General features: G+C 40.3%; 1 protein-coding gene across 6 annotated transcripts in view; it reads right to left on the minus strand.

The window, feature by feature from the left end:
• pros (homeobox protein prospero) overlaps positions 1-5825 on the minus strand; it is a 136097-nt gene extending 130272 nt beyond the window's left edge. For all 6 annotated transcript variants that reach the window (XM_083137911.1, XM_083137909.1, XM_083137910.1 and 3 more), the window contains exon 1: positions 5278-5825. The gene's annotated coding sequence lies outside the window, so the exon portion shown is untranslated. The remainder of the gene's footprint in view (positions 1-5277) is intronic.
• Between the last annotated feature and the right edge of the window lie 1601 nt (positions 5826-7426).

The following is a 7426-nucleotide window of genomic DNA, read 5'->3' on the forward strand; positions in this document are numbered from 1 at the left end:
GAACCTTCAAATTACAAGGCACTTTCACAAACAATTAATTTAATTACTTAGACATCATTCTAAATTTCCTATCTGCTAAATTTGTAATGCTTTCGGGACCTGTGCTTCTATAACAAACTGCGAGTGTGTTCGGCAAAGTAAGACAATATCCTTCCCCTTTCCTCCAATATTCAATTTCAACTGCTCAGGTCCTGTAAAATTATTCGTGGGAAAATTTCAGAAAATGAATTTCCTGACTAAAAACTCATATCAACGAGGGGTAATGAATTATAAGGTTGTTCGCACCCAGGGTTATAATTTGAAAAGAAGAACAAGCGTCCTTAGCGTGGACTCGAACCCTTGACTTTCTGAGGAATCAATCAATGAATCAGCATTCTATTTGTGTTAAGAATATAAGTTTTACATAATGTAGTGCAAATTTGTGAGTAACGAATTAAAATTACTGAAGCAGCTCAAATTCTAATGGTAAAAGTCTTCAGGTGATTATAAGGCGGGAGCACTGGACCACATTAGAAGAAGAAATCTTACAGAATGGTAAGTTTTACACCGTTTGTAATGTAGAAATGTAAAAATCCTAAATAGCTGGATTAACTCGTATGTATTGCATAGAAATAAGATGATGAAGGGGGCAAATCCATTTAGGCAGATCAAAACCTAAAAATTTTATGAAGGATACGAATTATCTTAGGATTGGAAGGAATATTTTGCTACAATTTTATTATCATAAACCAGTCATTTTCAATTCAGTGTCATCCTAGTTGTTAGTTGCGAAATGAATGAAGCATAATGATGAATTGATTATTCAAGAGTTAAGATAGATGATCGATTAGATTGAAGATGCATGATGAATGGTGTTTCTGGCAAGGAGAGATATAAAGATTGGCACAGCCGAAAAGTATCATAGGTAACAAAGTTCATTGGATTCTAGTTTTTCTTTTAAATCATTAATTCCCGCTCTTTCCCAATACCAACCAATCGAAGAAAATCGGATTTTAAGCAATACTGCAAATTTCTTAGAGATCACATTAGATTCGTTTTCTTATAACACATATGATGCTATATATACTGATTTCACTTGCAAAAGATTTCTGATTGAACCCCACTTACTGATTTTCCAACGTCCTTCTAAGCATTTGCAATATAATAATAATAATAATAATAATAATAATAAATATAATAATAATGGCGACAGTATTCTTACAATGCTATGACTTAGGAGAAGAAATAGTTAATATATATTAAACAGTTAAAAACATTATTAAATATTGTGAAATTGATCCTCATTCCACATACATAATGTATTATTATATTATTATATAACATGATAATAAAAACAGCCATATACAACCGAGTGGAGTTGGGGAGAAGGAAATACGATGAAGCCTAATGAATAACAAGTTATATAAACATATCCAATAAAAAAAAAACATTTTCTGCAAAGGCTGTCTAAATAGATGAAACAATAAATTCTAAGGCATACTGTGCGAAAGAGCAGATGAATTGAAAATATTATTCTTTGTTCATAAGTAGTGACTTTTTATAGTCAAGGAAAGCCCATAATAATCATATGAAATACTAGATAATTTAGATGTTAATGTGTGTATTCTAACTAAAACATTTTGCTATAAAAATCAAGTGTGTGAGATTTTGTATGATAGAGTACTATACGAGAATATGTTTATAATGTGTGAGTTTATTGTACAAAATTCTAGTACTTGTAGAGTTTTGAGAGAAATAAATATTTGTCTACAGCAAAGAAAGCTCCATCCAAGAATAATAGAGATAAGATCTTAGAAGACACTCGGAGAAACTTAGAACAGTTGTCAGAAAATAACCGAAAGTATGAAGCATTGAAATGCTGAACAAAATTGAAAACTGTTTCACAGTATAAAATCTGTGGTGTACGAATACATCTATATACATTTCCTCAGCCATCAGTCGAATTTGACTACATTGAAATAGTATGAAAATATCTAATAGCTCCTTGTTCAATTCCAGAACTGCCAATACAGCTGTGAAGCTAGGAAAAAAGATCGTGAAATTGACTGCGAGAAGGGTAAGTTAAGAATGAAGTAATTATTAGTAGACTAAGAAAATACAGTACAATTGTACATAAACTAACTTGATGTGAAATGTTGATAATATTACTGAAATTATTGGATAAATAAAAGTAACAAAAATTACACATAAGGAAGGTTGACAATACACACAAATTTGAAAAATACTCCTGAAAGCTCTGAAAAAAAAATGAAACCACACAATTATAAGAAATGCACAAGAATGATTAAAATCACAACTGTTACACGTACTCACGTACTCGTAACGATTTGTGTGACGAACCAAGTCAATAAATGCGATTGTACATCTTTTTTAGAAACAATGTCTTCGGTGATAGGGTAGTACCGGGTCTTGAGTGTGCTTTCTTTTGAAGCAAGGAAAAAAAAAGGAAGATGTGTAATTAGTAGCACTGTATACTTTACAATGCAACATGGGAAGAAATGAAATAGCTAGAAAAATGTTTATTTGAGGTGCGCAAACTTTTGCGATCAAGAAGAAAAGCTGTTTCATTAGTTATCATTTCTTCGAATTTTCTACGTAATGAATTGGGGAAGAGTCCAAGAAGATATGAAAAATCTTCGATGATGTTACATACAGAAAAGACTTAACACAGAATAATCTCGTGCGGGAAAATATTTTGGAAAAGAAGCGTGTAAAATATTCCGCGACTTTTGTCGACACCTAGACACTTTATGGACCGATCATATCCATAAAATTCCTCTACCAAGATAGGACTTGTGGATCATTCTACTTCACAGATTTCTCTTTCGTCTAATTTGTAGATTTTAACTTTTGCCCATTTTTTTTTCTGTTTGCTTGCCTCGTTCCTTTTTTTGCATTTTGGAATTTATAACAACAGTAAACTGCCCCGAGGTGCTTTTTTAATAGATTTTTACAGACAGATCACTTCTTCACTTTTTTTGTTATTAATATCTTATATTTTCTCGTCAAACTATCCTGATTTCTGGATAGTTTTGGAACACGTATCCGGTTACACTCTATGCAAACCCAAGAACTTGAAGTATCTGCGAACTCACTCTTAGAAAACTATGACATGTACAGACATGCAACTTTTTTTTTACCACGTATCTAAACAGTTGAAAATTCACAGCGCTCTTGTTAATTTTGGAAATAGAACCCAAAGTATAAAAATTACCTCGAAAATCTTAACTTTCCTCGCCGCTAGCAAAACGCACGCATATACTCACGCCAAAGCTCTGAAGAATCAACTATTCCAGACATATGTGAAGTACGGCTTTATCACCTCCCTACAATCATCACGCAACAGTTGCGCCTCCAAAGATCATCCTTCGCGACCGCCATCCACTCTATCATCCAATCCATCTCGCCACCAGCCTTTTGCATGCGATAGATAAAAGTATTGTCTCGCCACATCCGTTATTGCAAGGGGTGTCGCCGTAAGATACTGCGAGAGAGGGGAGAATCTTTGAATTAGGGGAAAATGTTGGTTGTCGAGGGGGAGGGGAGGAGACACCCACGCAAAATTAGATAATTGCCTCACACACCTGCCAGTACGCAACATTTGCTCGTCAAGATAAACTGCGTTGTTATGGGGAAGAGATAGGGTGTGCTAGAAGAAGTTACAGCTGCGAAAAAAGGCAGAAGGGGTGGAGGGGAGCAGGTGCAAGTGCAGTGGGTTGCATCTATTGTTCCTCGAAAGTCCAAATCCTGTTTTGAACATCGGGGGATGAAGCATCCAGTTTGGGCCCTACCCTAGTCCTGTATCGTGATATTCGGCTTTTTGATGACTGTGGAGGCTGAGAAAAAATATTCGGAAACTAGCATCTACACTCTACCCGCTAGATACTCTAGAGAAGATCTGCTGTCTTAGAAACACTTGCCTAATAACGATCTTGTTGAGGTATCTGGAGTTCAACCACAAGAGGACACAAGTTCCATTCCAGTTCGGGGCACCAATTTCTATGCGAAGACGAAACTTGTAAGGAATTCTGAAAACAATCATGTGCGGTAGAGGATTTGTATTGGACTCGTAGTGATTATCCTAAGATCTTCAAACAGACAAATGAAAAAAATTGAGAAATGTAGATGGCAATATTTTAATATAGACAGAAAAGTTCGAAAGTGTAAAACCAGAGGTGAAACTATCCGAAGAATACTCACACCGGAACTTCAGCCCTGAAAAGCTAATAGGAGCCTAGGTCCAAGTCGGTCCACACTAGAGGCGCCAATGTTCGCCACTGACTTCCCTAGCTCCGGCTGGCTAAGACACTGACCCTTCCCGGGAAGCGAGTGCGCCTCGGTACCCAAGAATGCTTGTGGAAATTCCGCCAAAGTGGGGCCGACTGTGGACGGGGTATTCTCCGTGGCCAATTTTTAAGTCACATCTCGTCCATCTGGCCGTTTCTGCATCTCGAAAAGACTTGGGAACTCTTCGCTTTGACGGCTTCGGATTAGGGGTTGGTTGATGGAAAAAGTGAGGAAGACTTTTTCTTTCTGATCTCGTATATCACAAATGGTCGTCTATGAGAAAGACAAACACGTTACGCGTCGTCATATTTCCATCCGCGTGCCTCGCTGCGTTCCCCCCGGTCTCGATTCAGTGATGGTTTGGTTGTCATCGTGTGTGATTGACACAGTATACACTACACATGAGGTCACGTGATGTCAACTTTATCCCTCCCTCTCTCTCTCTCTGTCTCTCATGGCCGGAATGCTCCAGTAGTGGGGGAACGTAATTGGTATATGAGCAAATCTGACGACCAATGACGCCAGTAATAGTGTTACGTCAATTTCCTAGAAGAGTGAAGCTCGGAACTGCCGATCGGTAATAAGGATGTATAGGAATCCAATCAGGTACAAGAGTGAGCGAAGACGACGAGGAAACATGTGCTCGCGTTGCTATGAAGTTTCCACCAAAGTCCATCGTGGAAAGAGCGTTTATCTAGTTCGGGGGATCCGACGAGGTTGACCGACGTCCAGCACAGCATCGGCCAAGGAGGCAGCTCCTCCCGGCGAATCTGCTCAAGGGTCTTCGGCTAAGACGAACTGTTGCCGAGGAATGCCAAGACCGGACGTCTCCGGTAGACACTGGCGGGTTCACAAGCGCTGTTCCGAGAAATTGTTTGCTGGCGACATCCAGAAGAACGGCCGCTGTAAAAAATTGACACCTAGACAAGCCGAGCATACACAAGACAAACCACACACACACCCACGCACAAAGAACTTCTACGCACATACCTCTCTCTATCTTAGGAATTAGAGTTCGCACTTCTCTCTGAACAGAGAGGGTAAAAGTACAGGGAAGATGTGATCCGTCTTTAAACGCCCGTGAGACATTTCAGAGGCGGCGCGGGTCCAGCTCGGTCATACGTCGGAAGGAATCGTATCAGCTTGAAGACGACAAAGTGCCGTCCGGTCGACACCGACACACACCAATCACCATCACCACCATCACCACTCGAATGTCCGTCCCGCGGAAGAGCAACCAGATCACTGATGAATCGGCTGAAAAACTGGAAGAGGCGAATCGAATTGGTTGCCCGAAAAAAAATATTTTTGGGGAAAGTCGTTGGTTCTTGTAAAAAAAAAAGAAGGGTAAGGTGTTCTTCCACTATCGCATCGAAGACGTTGTAGTCATGTTCACCATCACCCACCACATACGACACTATCTCTCTGGCAACCCATCAAGGAACCATACACAGGCACTCACTAAGGACCAAGGCAAATGTGCAACTTAACTTCCCTGGCACATAGTAGCTACTGGACCACTCGCGTGCTTTTTCCAACTTGCGTCTCAAACTGAAGATCGGACACTGGAGCTGACTCCAGTAAGGTCTTCTGGACTCCCGTTGGTGAAGAGAAGGACCTGCGCCGTGGCTCACCTGGGAATTTTCCCTCCCCTCTCTTTTTCCCCTTCTTCTCCACCTACCACATGCCGTCGCCGTCGCCTTGCTAGAGCTGCTAAGGGGTCACAGAGCAATGCTGCGCCGGTGGCACGACTCCAACCGACGCTACCATCTCATGCCGCCCCCTAACGGGCATCCCCGAAAACATCGTCAAAAACACCGCCGAGGCCTGGCCGTCACTAACCCGGCAATTCACAAACACACACACATACACACACATGCACATAAAGCCACACACCCACACACATGTACGTTTACACACATACGCGACGCCTCCCTCCTTCTATTGCATATTACGTGTCGTTACTAGGAAAAATGGTGGGGAGAGAATGGAAGCAATACACTATTGAGTTCGAAAGCTTGGGGGGAAAAAACGACAAACCGCTGAGGGGAGGTGAGAGGGCGGGATAAAACGAATGACGGAATTGGTAACAGATTCTGTGTCAACAACAGAAAAACATCAAAACAAGAAGGCACTTCACGTGCACCGCACAGTACGATTGAACTATAACGTGGTTCAGGCGTGTGAAGAATGTAAAAATGAACCGAAGAATTTCTAAATGGCACCAAGAGGCTGTTATGGCCATTTCGCCCCCGAAATTCCACTCATAGCCCCAATGTAAATAAAAGTACAGTCAGTACCATATATATTACGAATTGCTTGGTATGCATATGCGCTCGTAAATTCTTTTGAAATTGATGTAAAAAAAGCTAGCACTAATTATTTGTTAACCAGCTGTACACAAAATAGAAATACATATCCTAAGAACAACGGAATGAACTAAAAAAATAATTTACATTCAACTCGTATTGCAAACGTATTCAGCTGTGTTGTTGAACAAGAACTTGTGTAATGCGCCTCTTTCCTCTAGAGTGATGGAATTAAAATTGGTTTCGAGAGGAAAATAATGAAGTGGAAGTATAAAGAAGACTTCGGCGACTTGTCAAGCAAAAAGTTGCCACGTATATTTTGTTTACGAAATATTGGTCACTTTCAACTAAGTCTCTTCAAACACCATTAATTTCTCAGCATACACGCACATAAAAAAGCATGTAGGAAATGATTATCGCTTACAGCATCTTGGTCCATCACTTTTATTTTCCCGCTTCGAATGCGCTCTGAAGAAGAGCAGGTGGCTCTAGAAGAAGGTGAACGCGCCTACTGTCAGGCCATGCTGTCGCGTGGCTTAACGCCGGGTTCGGCTGCAACCCGGCGGACACGCACAGGTCCCTCCCGCGGTGAACTCGTTCGCCTTCTCCGAGCCACACTTAGAATTCCGTCGAAAAAAGTTAAAAAGGGAAAACATGTAATTTCCGCATCGAGAACTGGAATGAACATTAACAAAGCTTCTGTTTTCGAAGTTTTTACTGTAACTTTCAATACCATCGTGTAAGATGTATTTTTTTTTAAGAAGAGAGGAATAAATTGAAGAAAAAGTCAGTCACGAAAGATGAAAAAATGGAATGAAGAATTGGAAGCG

The sequence above is a fragment of the Lepisma saccharinum genome, chromosome 16, assembly GCF_977018435.1.
Source record: "Lepisma saccharinum chromosome 16, izLepSacc3.1, whole genome shotgun sequence".
In the NCBI taxonomy this organism is placed as follows: Eukaryota; Metazoa; Arthropoda; class Insecta; order Zygentoma; family Lepismatidae; genus Lepisma; species Lepisma saccharinum.